Source organism: Frankliniella occidentalis, unplaced genomic scaffold, assembly GCF_000697945.3.
Source record: "Frankliniella occidentalis isolate FOCC.00 unplaced genomic scaffold, Focc_3.1 Scaffold176, whole genome shotgun sequence".
NCBI classification, from domain to species: Eukaryota; Metazoa; Arthropoda; class Insecta; order Thysanoptera; family Thripidae; genus Frankliniella; species Frankliniella occidentalis.
Window position 1 is genome coordinate 457,018 of NW_026267302.1, and position 17,434 is coordinate 474,451.

Sequence of the window (17,434 nt, forward strand, 5' to 3'; positions counted from 1 at the left end):
CCCCCACCTCTCACGGACTTTGTACGGCGAGCAACAAGTTGGGCCCCGGCAGCGCGGAGGTGGGGAGAGGGATGATTAGACCCGCATTCCTACACGAGTTCGGCAAACTTAGATTAGTTTGTGTCCACGAGGCGCCCACCGCCGCCGCCGCCGCTGGCCGCCCTGGCCCGCTCCGCCCAGCCTTGGGCCGCCGAGGAGTTAGCAGCTGCTGCTAACAAATTAAATCCGAAGAGCATGCATCTCATATTGGGACGGGCAAGACGAGCTGTGCCGGTGTCCTGTTGACTGAATCAGGGCGCAAGGTGTATAGCAGCGGTACACTGTCAATTCAGCTGAGGCGCCCCCTTGATTGTTTGTGAGCTTCTGGAACACTACTCTGAAAACGCGACAGATGGATAGTTCTACCCGCACGGAAAAAAGTACCCCAAAAATGTGACTGGCTGGCCAAATAAGTGTCCAACAACGTACACAAAAAAGTATGCCAAAGGTATCAGCAAAGTGTAGCGAAAGCGTTCCAATCTGTTAAACTTTATGTTTGCTTTGTGTATACTTTTTTGAAAGTACACATAAGTGTCATTTCAACATACTTATTTCCATGCGGGTACTCTTCCAGAAGTAGGACGAAGTGCGCATACCTACTACTGTTGCAAGACTGGAAAAAAGCGTGCATTTTTCTTTTCAAGTAGGGGATTATTATTTGTCCTACTATTGCATTCCTAGAGTCTGCACACTTTCGAGCCACACTGGAAGCAGTGCATGAAGTCGTAACATTCAGCACCGGACTCATCAACGCTTGCGAATTCACAGTGTCGTTCATCTCTACAATGAATGGAAGAGGAGGAGGAGGAGGAGGAGGAGGAGTGGGTTGACGACACAGTGTCCGTCGAACAGGACGTCAATCCGCTGGGCTGGTCTTTGGCGAAGACGGATTTCTGTTTGCCTTTGGGGAAGGTCGGCGACGGAGCAGTGACTAATGGAAGGACTGCCCGCCCAGCTCAGCGGGAACAAGAACAACAGAACTGTGCGGCGGCGCAGGCAGCCGCCCAGAGTGGACCGCAAGGCGGTGGGGGGCTCGAGGAGGGGGAGGTGGTTGGCGGAGGGTGGAGGGGGCGCATTCATATTTGTTGAAGGGTCGAAAGGGAGGCGCCCCGCGCTGTCACCACCAAGTGGTCGTGTCCATGTGTGCGACGACGCAAGCCTAGGACCGGCCGCCCCCAACCCAGCACGGCGGTGGCAGTGACAAGTGTTGGGGCTGCGCTCATCGAGCGGCCGAACCTTAACGGGGGACCCAAGCGTGTGAATGTCGCACACCTGTAAAACGTGTACGGAATTCCAAGGGAAATTGAAACCTTTCATTTGACTAGGTACGTGAATTGATATATTCAAACACCTACAAGTGTGTGCGACATTCGACTTGAGTTTGACATGTGTCGTATACTTCGCAGCTAGTGTCGACGACACGAATCAGTGCACTGTCTGACAGTTCTTGTACTAACACAAATTGGGGAAGGCACGTCGTTTTCTTCAAAAACCACATAGTGTACTTATACGCGACGCGTGCTTGCTGTAAGATTGTGAGTGTGTATGTGTCCAAGGCCCTAATCGCGCATAAAGTTCCCACGGAGACAATGCACGCAGTCGGGCTGCACTTTGAGTAGGCACGCCACCAAGCCGGTAATGGGATTCTTTTATTTGAAACCAAAGCTTCTTCAAAATTTCGCCTCCGCAAACAAACGAAATTTTTCTTAATGCACTCCAACTGTATTTGTACGTTTTTGAGAAAACGTTCGTGCGCGTTAGTGCTAAATTAAATCTACGTTTCGTTTCGGCGAGCCGCGGAATCGAACATTTGATGCCGCTTTGTTCCCGACCACTACCGGACTCAGATTCGATTGCCGCACCGCCGCACAGTGGCGGTCGGTCCACGGTGTTTCAATTTGCCAAACTTTCGGCGCCGTCGGTCGGCCGCCATTCACCACTTCCATTTCGTTCTCTTCGCCCTAAATTCTTGATTTCGTGCTTTAACAGCGGCGACGAAGGCGTCCGGTTGCCGGAGCCACAAGGAGCCACATAGAGTGCACGACCGTGCGAACGTCACATCCTGCGCCACTCCCACAGCAGGATAGAATTGAGGTTGGCAGCAGCAGTGTGCTGCAGAAGCGTTGACCGCGAGGACGCGAGCGGGAGTCCCGGCCACTGCCACTGCCCTCGACCTTGTGTAACGAGGTAGAGGTACCCTCTCACTCGCTCGTGGAGGTACCCGGTCGAACGGGTTTCGATAAGCAGGGGGACCGAGGCGCTCGCCTGCTCCCTTTTGGACGACAGTGTCACCGACGCCGCTATAAGGCAAAAGCAAAGGACGCGATACGTCCTTGATGTTTGGAATTCAGGTGAAATTATCCCCGGGAAAAACAACACCACATGACTTGCAAACAATGCGAAAAGTACATTAGTTTGTAGTGTTTGAACTGAATTAATTGTAACGTTTCGGTGAAAGTGGCGATGGATATTGACATCGTTTCCTAGAAATTGATACAATTTCCGAGGTATTATCGGCTTCTAAAAGGTGCCCCCCCCCCAAAAAAAAATACATAGATGTTTTCATTTTTTTGTAGAGAAAACCCGTTTGTGCCAAAGGGCAGGGGCTGTGGGTTTGTCTTACTATTTTGATGATGGACGTTGGTTGCATGCACACACTTTTATAGGTTGCTAAATACTGTACATTAGGAAAGCTTTCCTTTGATATTTCTTCTGCAACCAAAAGAGAGGTAGAGGTAGACACACAGCGAGAGAGAAGAGAAAGAGCTGGAGAGATATAGAGTGAGAGAATGAGACAGAGAGAATGAGGAAAAGATAGGGAGAGAGAGAAGCGAGAGGAAGTGAACAAGTGAGCGAGGCGTCGGCGTTTGAATTACCATTCATTAAAGCCAAATTGACATTCTGGGCAGGCAGGCGGGGGCCCATGGCAGCCTATGGCCGGCTAGCAGCGCCGCGCTCCCGTTTGATCCCACACTGTGAAAAATTTCCCCGTAAAGTTACGACATTCCTCGTAATTTGGAATTACAAAATAATGTTGTAACGTTACGGTGGACCATTTTTGTTCCTCGATTAATTCCAAGTCGATAGGAAGTGATTGTAATTTCACAACTTTAACTTGTAATTTTACGGACTCACGTCATGGCAAATTTTCCTGTAAACTTACGAGTATTTTTCACAGTGCAGAGCGCAGCCCGATACGCCCACTGCCCGGGAGAGAGGAGAAAGGAAGGGGGGGGGGGAGGTGGATTACGTGAGGGTAAATGGCTGGCATGTGTCATGGGGCTAGGTGCAGAGTGCGCGGGCTACACAGCGCGGGCAGCGCGACTGCCAAAACGGCTGGCGGGGAAAGCTAACGACACCAGGAACTGCACTAACGCACACTATTCACGCGTGCCGAGAGATTGGAGCACGAGCGGTGTGTGGTACCTCTCGGGCGGTGCTCGGGTTGGTGCCAGAGGAGCATGGCGCATGTGGTTTGGGTGCGTGTGTGTGTGTGTGTACACATACATTAGTGTGTCCTGTGGCCAGCAGCGATTCGTGGAAACGAAAGCAGCTTTGCTTCGCCCAACATTAAAACACACTGTGACGGAGGGAAATTGTGAGTACGAGGGAGGGACATGGAGTAAGAAAGAGAGAGAGAGAAAGAGAGAGGGGGGAGGAGGGAGAGAGAGAGGCAATTACAAATGAAAGGCCCGGAAATGGCGAACATTGCCCGCGTACAAAACGGAAAGACAGACCGGCAGAAGAACAAAAGACTATTGCACAAAAGACACACGGACCGCGGACCGGCAGGGGGAGGACGCGGAACTCGAACAGCGCGGCCGAAGAACGAGGAAGCAGTGGGCCAGCAGACAGAAGTGGCAGAGAGAGGGAGAGAGAGAGAGGGAGAGAGAGGTAGGGAGGGGGGGGGAGGTGGTATGAGCGGAGAGTAAAGGGCTGTATAATGGATAATTACAAGGCAGAAATCGCAATGCTCACGGCACTGGTACAATAAAAGCCATCTCTATATAATTCACGAATTACCTGAGCAGCAGCAGCAGGCAGAACGCAACGTGCTTCACGCAAATTAGGCCGCTCCGAAAGGCTTTAGTCCCAACTGATTACATTGCAAAAAAAATTACAAAACAACTTAGTTCAACAAAAACTTTATGCTGATAAACTTGTTTATTTATGTTCACTATTATTTTGATTTCTTAGTTTTTCCGCCGTACATTGAAAATAATAAGCCATCTGGGATGACGTGACGTACCTCACCGGTGCGACAGAAGTGCGCAAATTGGGACGAGAGGCGAGTCCGAGACTCTTGTGCGTGATTACCAGCTGCAGGGAAGCGGTGAGCAATGGGACCTCGAGCCACGTGACACTAACGTTACCTGCCCCATTGTTCTCTCCCCCTCCTTTCTCTCTCTCTCTCTCTCTCTCTCTCTCTCTCTCTCTCTCTCTCTCTCTCCCTCTCTCTCCGATTCCGGTGCTGATGGATGAATTGCATAACGATGGCAGAGATGGCAATCACCGCTGAGCCACCCGACAGGCTGTCCGTACATCATTTTACTCTCTGTACCTCCCCCCCCTCCCCCCCAATTCCAGCCCCTGTCCTGTCCGTACATCATTTCACTCGCTGTACGTACTGTGCTGTACTCTCACCGCTCGCCCCTTTTCCTCTTTCCCCCTCGACCTATGCTAACTAGACGACTCCCGACCAGCCTGTTCGTACCTGTCGCCCCTGCTGATATACAACACAAAAAACTTACATTAGAGAGGATTTCTTTTTTGCTCCTTAAGAATCGCGACACGATATGCACCTGTCTCAGAAGGTAATAATCGACAACGCTTAAAGCTAGCCGTAAAAAAAACGTGATGCAGTCTTCTCCACTTTATAAACTATATGCAGGCCACAAAGAGTGCCATCGGTGTTGAGAAAAAAGAAACGGTAGCAGCAATACCACTATGATAAGGGCGAAAACCCAAGCGTGCGCATGTACGTGTTTGTGTGTGTGTGCGCGCCTCAGCTGAGCTGTTTAGGATTAGAGCGCATCGGTAAAAGGGGCGCCGCCAGTTCATTAACTGGATAAACATCCATAAAAAAGACGAAGAGCTGACGTGACAGACGGAAATGGACGGAGGAAGAAATGAGGATGAGGAGAAAGGGAGAGGCACAGGGAGGCGAAAGGAAAGGAAGAGAGGGAGTGAACAAGAGTGAGAGAGAGGGGGGGGGGGGGGGGAAAAAAAGGGGGGGGGAGAAAAGGGGGGGGGGGGGGGGGGGGGGGGGGGAGAGAAAGAAGGGGGAGTAACGCCCCACCGAGCGCCCAAGGTGGTCAGCCGGCTCAGACAGGCAAATTAAATTGGAAACGCTCGCGGGCTGGGTGCCATGCGGCGGCGTCCACGAGAGCGACAGCGACGTCGCCTCCGCTCGGGACGGCCGCGCATCGCCACTCCGATATTGCAGCGGCCCCCGGTAAAAATAGTTTCTTGTTTTTCAAGAACTGGTCTCTTGGATACCATTGGCGTTCTCCATGAGATCCAAGGAGGGTCTTGAAATACAAGAAACTATTTTATTTACCGCATGCTGGGATCATCGAGGGGCCAACAAACAGACTGCCAGCCACCACGACACGACGCCACTGGTGATTCATTTTCGCTGCCACGATTCACAAAAGGATGACGTTTGAAAACAAGAATAAAAATCCCCAGACGTGCAGAAGTGAGACTGACCGCTGTCAATATTGGACAGGGGTTGGGTTCACTGTCGGAAAACAAGGGGCGGGGAGGATGATAAGAGTGTTTGGTGGCGGCGCTGCCGCGAGCTCGGTCGGACTGCTGGGCGTGGACTAACAAGGGGGCTTAGGCAAGTGTAAATTCCCGATCTTGCCCAAACTCGGTATATTTGTTTCTTATCTATGTTGATGACGACTGACGGTAGTATTTTTTCCTGAGTGTCAATTTCTAGGGTACTTTAGGGGAGGAAATAATGGAAAAAATATTGAATTTGGGCCAAAAATGACGGAAGGAGGTCTTAAATCGAAAAGTGTCATAGGAACTACCCCCCCAAAACCGCCCATTTTGAGTCAGAATACCACTTAATATTTGTACAAAAGTAGAAATTTGTATTTTGTGAAATTGTACGCTTTTATAGGGAGTTTCGGCACATGACTCTCAGGAAAAAATTTGGTCGGCATTCGTCACCTACATAGATAAGAAGCAAATATACCGAGTTTGGGCACGATCGGGAATTTACACTTGCCTAAGTCCCCTTGTAAGAGGAATGGTGTCCGACGCGACGGGGCGTGGCGGGGCGTGGCGGGTGCGGCGCACGGGGCGCTCTCTACACGGGGGCAAGACCGTTCCTCAAATGAGACAGGCCGGTAGCTCTAATGAGTGAGCCTCTGATTGACAGTAACAGATCACGCGACCGCGCGTCAAACACTTCCGAGCGCCCCGCCTCTCTCCCGACGCCGCCGCGCCGCCGCGGCCAGAAGGGCAGGTGCTCCGCATTCCAGCCCCGCGGCGGCTCGCTCGCGTCAGCGGCGTCAGCGACGAGCACGTCACGGGATAAAGTACTCGTGTTCTCTTGGCGCCAAAACAGAAAGGCGCAGAAGGAGTTCACTCGGAGGCGCAAGTCAGCGAATGTCGCACACTTGTAGGTGTGTGAATGCCCACTCCAACACCTAAGGAGAGTAGATGTGAGTTAACACACTGAATCCAAGTGTATGAATGTCACCCACACACCTACAAGTGTACAACATTTACACACCTACAATTGTGCGACATTCACTTGGGTTTCCGGTGTTGTGCTCTGTTAGTTCCCGCCTCCTCGTCCTCTTTGCTGCTGCTTTCCTCTTCTCAATCTAAATCTTTCACTCATCTGCCCTATTGCTCAGCCTCAACTAAAACGCGAATTACTTTAACGGCGCTCACATTGTCCCTCACGCGACGGCAGCGGACGACGAAACGTTACGACAAAAGCAATTAAGTGCACGACTGATAATCGTGGCTGTCCGAGAATGCATTACACTTGCGCGCACATGCTCTCTCTCTCTCTCTCTCTCTCTCTCTCTCTCTCTCTCTCTCTCTCTCTTACTCACACACTTATACACACACACACTAATCTTCACTTCTAGGAGACCGCGGCTCCTCCACCTATCTCCCCGTTTACGCGATAAACATACAAAGACTAACTCTACAGCGCGCGGCTAATGACTGGCGGCGGCCCCGACTCGACTCTCTCAACCTTATTCCCCCCGTTTTTCCAGGAGATCCGCGCGCGGCGGTACGATTGGTGGGCGGCGCTGGCAGGCGAGAGATAAGATTAGGACGCGGTACAGGGACAGATGGATACACGCGGAGCGGGCAAAGAGCCTTTCGGAGGACATGACGGCGCGCTGGGTGTGGCGGGGCGTGGCGTGGCGGGGCGTGGCGGTCAGGGAGGCGTGAAGCGCGCGGCGCGACGTTGTGGTTGTGCAGGCCGGGCGCGAAGCAGGACATATACAACAAACAAGGCAACGGCGCGCGACAATCTCGGAGAATAACGCAACGTCCACGCCATACATGCATACGTATCGCGGCAGTGGGGCGTGGCGGGGGCTGGAAGCGGGCGATGTGGGCGCGGGGTTTGGGGTACGTGCAAAAGGCGGGGAGGTGCCGGATCCATCCATCTATCCACACCTCACGCCGCGTCACCGCTGGGGGGCTCCACTCCAGAAGGCGGTCGACGGGAGGCGGGTGCCACGCCGGTCGCTGCTGGGACTATATCGTCGTCCTCGGCGAGAACCCGCTCGCCCGGTACAGGCCCCGTTCTGTGTGGTCCCCGCAGAGGAAGCTGGCCGCACGGCCGCGGCGGAGCACCGGGAGGCGGCCGGCTGTCAATGCGGTAATGAATGACACGCCGGCCCAGACAATGAGACGGCCTGAACACCGGTCTGGGCACCGGTCTTGAACACCAGTCTTGAACACCGGACTGAACACCAGTCTTGAACACCGGACTGAACACAAGTCTTGGACACCGGTCTTGAACAACGGAGTTAACATCAGTCTTGAACACCGGAGAAAACACTAGTCTGAATACCGAACCGAAAACTGAAAACCAGGTCTGAACACGGGTGTGAACACCGTTCTGAACACCGGCCGCGTGCACCGAGTTGAACCCACTCACAATCGGCGATTGGTTCCGGCGGGGCGCGGCGCGGTCAACTACACGAAGGGTCCCAGGGGGTTCAAGGTCACCACCGCCGCCGCCATCACACAGACCGTCCGTCTCCCCCCTAGTGGCCCGGTTTTCCTGGAAAGTGGGCCACCCCGAGAGGAAGGAGTGCGCGCGGCGCGGTGGCGGCAGCGTAGCGCTCGTTTGTTTTCGTCTCGTTCCCCAAAAAACAAAATCGAGAGGAAAGGAGAAGGCTGTGCTGCTGCTGCTGCTGCAGGCTTGCTCACACAAATGGAATGAATCCTTCTTCTCCTTTCGCCGCCGCGCCACGCTCCGCTCCCATCCCAGCCACCCACAACTCAGCTCGGCCAAGTAAGTCAACACTGAAATTGTTTCATTAGACAGAGAGACGCGGGGGCGGAAAAAAGGAAGGGACAGTAGAGTGAGCGAGAGAGAGAGAGGGGGGGGGGAGGGGGGGCGTGGAGACAGAGTTGTGTGAGGAACGCGAACAGAGAGAGGCAGAAAGAGAGAGAGATAATCCACCCTGTAGGGAGGGCCCGACGTCTTATCGCCACGCTCAGGTGCGCCACGCCGGGTCGTCGCGGGACACGGGCATGTCATGTGCGCGGGAACGTTACGGAGGAAAGAATGAACCCACCAAAACTCCCCCGCCCCCCCCCCCTTCTCTCTCTTCCTCTCATGGTACACGTCTCGCACACGCCCCCCGTGCCCCCCCCCCCTCGGCCCCGCTCTCTAGAGATAAGCAAGACGACGCAAGTCCAACTCCTACTTCCCCTCCAGGATATAGGATTTTGCCGCTGCAGCAAGGCCCTGGCCCTCAACGACTGCCCCCCCCCCCAGAGGTCAATCGCCTTCGCATGGATCGAACTACAACGAAGGCCCGTACCTTGCTGGCCCCGTCCCCACACACGGCGCGCAGTGACCCGGGTCAGCAGCACGATACACACATTCCATGTTCGCGAGTGTGTGCCAGTGTGCGCCGCGTAATGTAGCACGTCTATTCGAAGGAGAGACTAGCGAAGAGTAAGAAACGCAGCAGAGCCCGACCCTGCTCCTTCCTCATTGTGAGCATCATGGCGGTCTTTTGGAATTTTCTCACAACCGGCAAAATCAACCGGCCACGGCCTCGCCCACGGCAGAGTTGTTTGCGAGGTGTCAGGCAGCAGCAGCAGCACCCACCTTACCCCAGTTCTGCTCCACCTCCGACCCGATAGCTATAAAAGCGAGAACCCCTCCCGGTATTTGAACCCCTGTCGGGCCAGGTCCTCTTCCACATACGTCAGAACAGAAACCCATTTTTTTCCCCCACCGACCCGACTCGACCTTTCCCTTTCGAAGTTCAGAGAACCAAAGAGATGGCCAGAGAACCAGAGAGAGAGAGAACGAGAGAGGGAGGAGAGAGAGAGAGAGAGAGAGAGAGAGAGAGAGAGAGAGAGAGAGAGAGAAGGCAGGGGCGTCGCGACGCTCATTTTACGGCGTACCGACGCCGCCCCCTCCGCCCGCCCTCTTGGCCGCCCTGGGTGGTCGCCGACGCGACGCCGACGCCTGCTCGGACCAGTCCGTCCCCCTCAGGATCCCCCACATGTGCCATTTCCGAGAGAAAAGGCCCTTTCCCCAACGTGGTTCCGAAATAGAATCCGCACACACGCACACACACACACGCTCACAGAGGCTGCACCCCGGGCGCCCCAGAGTGTGTCGGCGCACCCCACACACTATACGCAATACACTATAAATGCTTCGACGGCAAACACCACCTCTAGCAGCGGGGGCGAGAGGCGTTACGGCTCGGCCGCCATAGACCCCCCCCCCTTCCCCCGGCCTGGGGATCATACCCAGCGCCACAACAAACTAGCTCGCCAGCAGCAACAGCAGCAGCTAAGCAACGGCGCGCATATTTGCAGACATAATGTCTAATATTAGTGCTGCGCCCCTTTCAGCAGCGCGTTCGCAAGCACGAAGAGGACGGACGGCGGCGACGACGGCAAGACCTCCGCAATGTGATATACGGTTCTCGTAATTACAAAACGCTGTTGTCACCGCGGGCGATGTTTATAGGGCACTCGGAGTTTAATTTTTTTGTTCTCTCATAATATACAACCGCACCATACCGGCCGTGCGCGAAACATGCGCCGGTCAGCAGGCGTTCGCGAAACACACCGTGCATGCAAAAACGAAGCCCACCGGTCGCCGCCGCCGCGGCCGTCGGCCCAGCCAGCCAGCCCGGTCGGACGTCGGTCGGAATGTTCCGGACGGGCGAGCACCAGCGCCGGCGCCTGGCCGCTGCCTCTCGGCACGGCGGAGCAGGACAAGCATCGGGCGAGGCGGGGCGGGCAGCGCCGACCTAAGCCAACGACGCCGCGCGGGAGGAGAGAGAGAGAGAGAGCGAGAGGCAGAAAAAGGAAGGATAAAAAGAGGAGGGGGGAAAGACAAAGAAAACGACAGCCGCGACGACAACTGGGAGCAATTTTCCATGAATGAAGAAGAACAGAGCGGGGAGAGGTCCGGAATAATGGGATTGTGGTCCCCTCATCCTCATGGCGAGCGCTGCGCCACGCCGCGCCACGCCCCCCCCCTACCCCTCCGGGGGAGAGGGGAAGGGTGGTATCGTCACCCCCCTCCCACCCTCCCTCCCCCGAGAGGCACCAGCAGGTTCGTGGACACAATCCCCTCGTGCCCTTGCCCCCCCCCCCCTCCTCGGCCCCCCCTCGCGCCAGCCTCCGCCAAGCTGGACGGAAACAGGACGCTCTGCAGACCACAAGCATTTATTTGCAAAGCACGTATATATGATATGAGGAGGATGTTGAGTCGGCCGTGCCTGGGCTGGGCCGGGTCGTGCTCGCCGCCGCGCGGAGCTCAGCTCCTCGCAACAAGCAGCCTAATGTGCAACAGAAACGGCAAATGCACCATGGAATGTAACATACTACCCTCTCCAAAAAATAACCTTTCAAAAATGGTTACTTTTGTCCTGACGATTTTACTTGACTTTGGATGCAAGGCGGGGTGATTGTTTCCATTTTTACCAGCGTCACACATGTCCAGTAGAAAGCAACGCCCAGGAGCGAGCACACATCACATCAGCGCCGCGCTGGCCATGTAGAGCGAGAAAGCCAAGGCAGCCCGCCAGGGCAGCCTGGTCAGCTCCCTCTCACAACACAATCGCAATCGCACCTCGTGCATGGTCACTGGTCACCGAGGGGGTCGGCTCTACTCTACTACACTGCGCGACAAAGGGGAAGAAAAGTACAAAAATTACCACTAACGCGTGAGCTTAAACAACGGGCAGGTTGCTATATACTAGCGGTTTCTCCTGTTGGGCGGAGGTTTTGGTCGGTCCACGTAGTGCGGTGTGGCGTGGCGGAGGTAGTGGGGTTGCGCGCTGGAGCTCACACGGGGAGGTGGCAGGGCAGGGGTAAGCAAGGGTGGGGCAAGGGTGGGGCAAGGGTGGGCAAGGGTGGGTAAGGGTGGGCAGGGTGAGCCCACCGGGGTGAGCGGCCAGTCATTACTCATTAGCCCGCCATTAGTCACGGGGTGACCTCCGCCCGTGTGACCACCGACTGGAAGGGGAGGGGGGACTCCAGGAGTAGGGCCGACCCACCGACCGACCCTGGAAAACGGTGTGGCACTGCACGAGAAACTTCACGCGTCACAGTCAATTCAAAGGTTTCGTCCTCTTTCCGCGCCCGCAGGACGGGTCGCTCGATTGTTTCGTTTCGGTACTGCACTCCAGCGAGCGAGCGAGAGAGAGAGAGAGAGAGAGAGAGAGAGAGGGAGAGAAGGGGGGGGGGGACAGTGGGCAACACAAGAAGAACAGAAGGGTTACACCACGACGGTCATACAGGTAGCCGCAGAGCGAGAGAGGAACGAGAGAGCGAGAAAGATAGAGAGCAAGAGAGCGCACGGAGAGAGAGACGTGAGTAATGAGGATGATTGGGGAGAAACGTGACAAGACTAAGCACACAGCGCCGAGAGAGACGCGAAAACAGAGAATATAGCAGAGCGGCGGAAAGAATAGAGTAAAAAAGAGAGGCAGATAAAAAGAGAGCGAAAGAGACGGAGAGCACGAGCGAACGAGGCTTGCAAAATACTCATCGCCGCAATAACTGTTTGAGGGCAATGGATGGAGTATGTAACGCAACGCAAATTGGCCGCTTGATCCCTTTTCAAATTAAATGACGTTTTAGTTACCATAAAAGTGCAAATTTTCCCTGGCAATACACAGCTTAACGTTACACGAGTCAAAACCTTATACACGTCGCGATTGACCCCTTACCCGCATTTCTTTTCCAAAATTCGGGTCACACCATCCTTGAGCCAGCCCACGCCAACCCGCCCGAGGCGAGGAGCGCTGCTATAAGCGATGAAAATGGTATTTCGCCGCTAATGTGCGCACCCACAGCAGCAGCAGCAGCAGCGCAAACTTGCGGGGCGGCCTCATACCTTTCTTAAATACTCGTGAAATATGCAGCACCCGCCTTTTCCTAATGAAGAGTCACACAAAAGTTTTCGGGGTTCAACTTTTACGCCCCCCCCTCTTCTCTCCGCATATTTCTGTCTCTCTCCATACCGCGTGCGGGAGGCAGTCGAGAGCGAAGATGAGGGAAAATAACTAAGAGGGGGCGGGAGAGCGGCCGACACGCAACGCTCATCGCGAGAAACACTACACATAATCTGCGCCGCGTCCTTCACGTTATTAGACACAAAATAATGATACGAAATAAAAAGAAGATGAAGTAAAGACGCTGTGTGTGTGTGTGCTCATCTGCTATCCCGTTTCTTGAAAGACGCTTTTTCTTATGAACAACACGTACCTTGGACGTAGAAAGGACGTAGAGGAAGTCGCCGCTGGGCTTCAGGGTGGTATCCGGGAGAATAGTGTGCCCGGGGTCCACGACGACGGACTCGTAATCCAGAGCCTGGTTGGCGCCCGACACTAGGACCTGGAACAGAAACGTACATACATTTAGCAGTGGCCACGACTACAAGTTTGTGTTTTGCGGTTCCGCTTTATTATTTCCTCCTCATCCAGACAGCCGCATTCGTTTAATTTTCCGTAATACGGGTTAAGGCCGTCGAGAAAGGAGAATGAGAAAAGGCGAGAGAGCGGAGGGAAAAAAAATGCAAACTAACCCCCAATGGAATCTGGATGTCGCGAAGACGAGAGGGAGAGAGAGAGAGGGGGACGGGGGAAAGAAGAATATACGCAAACCATTAGGCGGACAGAGACAGCTATAGAGAATATAAATAGGGGCCCGTTTACGGGAGAAGTTTAGGAGGGCGGGGTGAGGGGGTGGTGGTGTGAGGCTGGGTTGAGGAGAGAAACAAACAACAAATGGAAGGGATTCCGCGGAGAAAAATGAAAGGGAAGAGGAAGAAATTGCGAATGTAAGACCGAGAAAAAGCCGTTGCAGCGAGGCGACTAGAAGAAAGGGATCGGGCGGGGCGAGCAAAGCGCGGCCGGGCGAAGGCTACGGCGGGCCCGGGGAGTCATGTCGCGGCTGATATTGACGGAACTAAGACGAGACGGACGGAGACAAGGGGCGCGGTGGACGGGGCCGGATGGAGTTGGAGGCGTGAGGCGGGGGAGGAGGGCGGGGGGCAAACCACACCAAAGGAGGGTGCAGCTCAACGGCCAACGGCTAAATCCCGTTGGGGTGGTGGTGGATAAGAGGGTGGATACCTCGGAGCGAGCGGGGGCGGACGGCAGGAGCAGAAGAGGGGGAGGGACGAGGGTGTCGGCTGGCGAACCTGCATCCCAATTCCCCCCCCCCCCCCCACATCTTGAGGTAGGCGCCACCGCGTACCGTGATGTAGTACACGCATTCCATCGTGGCGCGGCCGGTTACGGAGCGATCAAAACCGAACCGAAAAGAGCAGAGGAGGGGCAAAATTTACACGGAAAAGACCTCATCAGCAAGAGATCAATTTCTTAAAGCAGAGCGGATAGCAGTTTGCTGGGAAAAACAAACCCTCACGCGAAAGGAGTGAGAGAGAGAGAAGAGAGAAAGAAACGGGTAGAGTTCAGAAACTCGTAGGAAGAGACCACGAGCTCTTGGCGATGATGAGAGGGTGCTGCTGAAGCCAGTGGCAGCGGCGGGCGCAAGCAGCCAGCACGGCACCGGCCGGCCAGGCCAGGGCTTATGCGGATCAGGTGGCAAAGGAAGGAACGGGCGAGTCCCAGAGAGAGAGAGAGAGAGAGAGAGAAGGGGGGGGGGGTGAAGAGGGGCAGGTGAGAGGAGGGAGGGGGCATCATGACCTATCCATCCTCTCTGCTTCCCGGCTTTGCACCCGTCTGCTACCTAGGGAGAGAGAGGGGCAGAGGGTGGGGGGGGGGGGATATAATTGCATTCTGCAAGCAGCCGGACGCCGGGGCCGCGCGCGCAGGCGCCACGCGGCCGCCGCTCCCGACACTATGTAAATGTCCGGGCATGTCGCCGTGTATTTACAGCCGCCTCGGCGTCTGCTGGCCGCCGCCGCATGCAAAACGTGTGTCCTTCCATTTGGCGCGATACATAGCCACTTTTGGCAACCATCGCTCCCTGTTTAAACAGCGTCGCGCGTTGCTTTTATACGGAGAGAAGAGAGAGAACAAGTGAGGGGAGGGGGGACAATCACGCCCGGATGCGGCAATGACGACGACGGCAGCCCTGGCCCTCCCTGCTCTTCTCATCGCTGGAAACAAGCAGCGAAATGATGACGAAAGAGACGGAGAACCGATCGGATAACAATCAGAGGGGTGTGAGAGAGTGAGAGAGAAAGAGAGAGATTTGTACACAAGGCGCGTCAATCTGGGAAGAGGGCGGCGTCGCGCGCCGGCGCCTCACGTAGCGCCACATTGGCGTCGCGCAAAATGCGTCAATCCCGACCGCCTCCACGCGCCCCGATATTCTGACAAGTTGGCTCCGCGTCTCTCACTTCAACTGGCAAACTGCTGTCGATTTTTCAGATAGAGAGGAGGGGGGGGGGGCTATCCAAAGCTTTTCGCCCTTACTCTAGCAAGTGGCAGGGGCCAAGGCGGGTGGTTCGGAAACAGAGTGACACAAAGAGCGAGCGAGCGAGAGAGTGAGAGAGAGACAGAGAGGGACAGAGAGAGACAGAGAGAGAGAGAAGGGGGGGGGGGGCAGGGAGTGTGTCGACACGCTGCACACTAAAAAGTTTGAAGGGAGACTACCTCGCAATTGGCGCACGCAGTGTGGGATCGTGTTCAACAGACGACTTGAATACTTGCAAGTGTACGAATCAGTGTTCAAGTAGAAAGTCGCGAGCACTTGCCGGTCGGTGTCGCCTGTCGATGTACTTTTGTAATGAGTTATGCAAGGCGGCGAACGAGAATATTAACGAAGGGACAGGGGGTGCGAGCGAGCGAGCGAGAGAGAGAGAGAGAGAGAGAGAGAGAGAGAGAGAGAGAGAGAGAGAGAGAGAGAGCGAATGAGAGATCTGCATCGCGCGCGCGACAGTTCGCGGTGCGGGTCGCATAACTGCATCCACCCCCCTCCCTCCCCCCCTTTCGCTCTCAAACTTGTCTGTCGTCGTCAACGGCCTTTTGTAATTGCCGCGGCAGTCTGCTGCACCGCCGCCGCCAGAGCCCCCTGAGAGCGAGAAGGGGGTAGGAGATTGACGACATGACGGCGCGGCTGCTGCCTGCCGCCGGGGCGCCATCTCGGGGCGGATGGATATGCAGATCCTTCCTCCAGAGTAAGGGGAGGAGGGCGAGAACGTCGTCCAATTGGCGTCTGACACGAGAGAGACTGTGCAGCTCACCGCCTTGTTCTCACTTTCGACACCGAGTGTACCGCGTGCTGCCGTGTTTACGTCGGAGAGGGAGGCGGAGGAAGGAGAAAGAAGGACGAGGGAGTAGGAGGGAGGAGAGTGGAGAGTGGAGAGAGGAGAGAGGAGAGAGGAGAGAGGAGAGAGGAGAGGAGAGGAGAGGAGGAGGAGGAGGAGGAGGAGGAGGAGGAGCGGAGTGGCGCGGCGGGCGAACGGCGACGACGACACGGGGTGACGGGGAAGAGTCAATGTTGACTTCCCCAATCAAGAGCAGGGCCAAATAGACAGCCAGCCGGCGAGCGGCGCGCAGACTTTAGCCGTTAGAGACGCGCGCGCGCGCCTAGGACAAGCGGGGCCTAATCCTGCAGAGGGGCGACGGCGCCTAGGAGTAGGAGGAGAGGAGATCTACCCGACTGCAGGGCGGGCCGGGGCGACGGGGGGAGTTGAAAAGGAGGAGGCGGAGAGAGAGGAATAGGGGCTGTAAAACGAATGGGCGAGTAGTTACGGATAGACGAGGGGGAGCTCGCCCTGCCGCGCCGCGCCCCGCCCCGCCCCCGCCGAGCACCAAAGGCATACAGGGACGTCGTCTGCTACACTACGGCCCTCGGGCGGGGGCGCCCACCCCAGCCCAGCCCCGGGGACAGTTATACGCAATAAGTGTTTGGGAGGGGAGGGGGTAATGGCGGGCACGAACACATAGCGGCGGGCGAGCAAAGCGTTTCCTCCTGGACACGAGGACGACGACGACGACGACGACGGTCTCCTATCGCCACACTAGCGAGCGCTCAGAGTCCGCAGTATAAGCGTCGACAGCCACTGCTACATCGAGGGGGGACCACTTACGCACACACAACACACAGAGTGCGTCCGTCCAAACTTGGAGGAGACGGTGATAACCCCAATATGAGGAGCGCCCGGCTCTCCGGCGCGGCGGCCGGGAGGGGCAGAGGGTAGGCAACGCGAGGACACGGCTGCCGTGCGGGCCGGCCTACCCACCAGGCGGCCGGCCGATAGGGAGCCAGAAGAGGGGAAACGAGAGACGAGAGACGCACAACGAATAAAATAAAAAGACGCAAAACCACACAAGCGGGGATTTTCGCTTTCTTTGCCCCGTGATATTCCCCCATCCGCTCGCGGCCGCAGCGAAGGTGTCGCCCCCATGGCACAACAAGACAATCGAATTGACCGATATCGCGGCACCAGCGCGCGGGGCGGCATGCGGGCGAGACCCTGATTGCTTATGCGTGCTCAGCAAGGGAGCGAGGGCAAGAGCGAGAGAGGAGCTAGGCTCGCCGAGGGGCAGGGTGTAAGCCAGGGCGGGGGTGCGGGAGGTGTGGCAGGGCAGGCGACGCACTGGGTCGCATTAGGCGGGTGCTCGGGGCCGGTCCACATTGCTAACGATGTCGGGTCCCAGAGAGCGAAAGAGAGAGGGAGAGAGAGGGGGGGGGCACACCCTATAGGGGACGAGCG

The 17,434-nt window shown here is 56.0% G+C and overlaps 1 protein-coding gene across 1 annotated transcript in view; it reads right to left on the reverse strand.

The window, feature by feature from the left end:
* LOC113205060 (plexin-B) overlaps positions 1-13,157 on the reverse strand; it is a 166,148-nt gene extending 152,991 nt beyond the window's left edge. The window contains exon 1 of the mRNA XM_052271833.1: positions 13,009-13,157. The gene's annotated coding sequence lies outside the window, so the exon portion shown is untranslated. The remainder of the gene's footprint in view (positions 1-13,008) is intronic.
* Between the last annotated feature and the right edge of the window lie 4,277 nt (positions 13,158-17,434).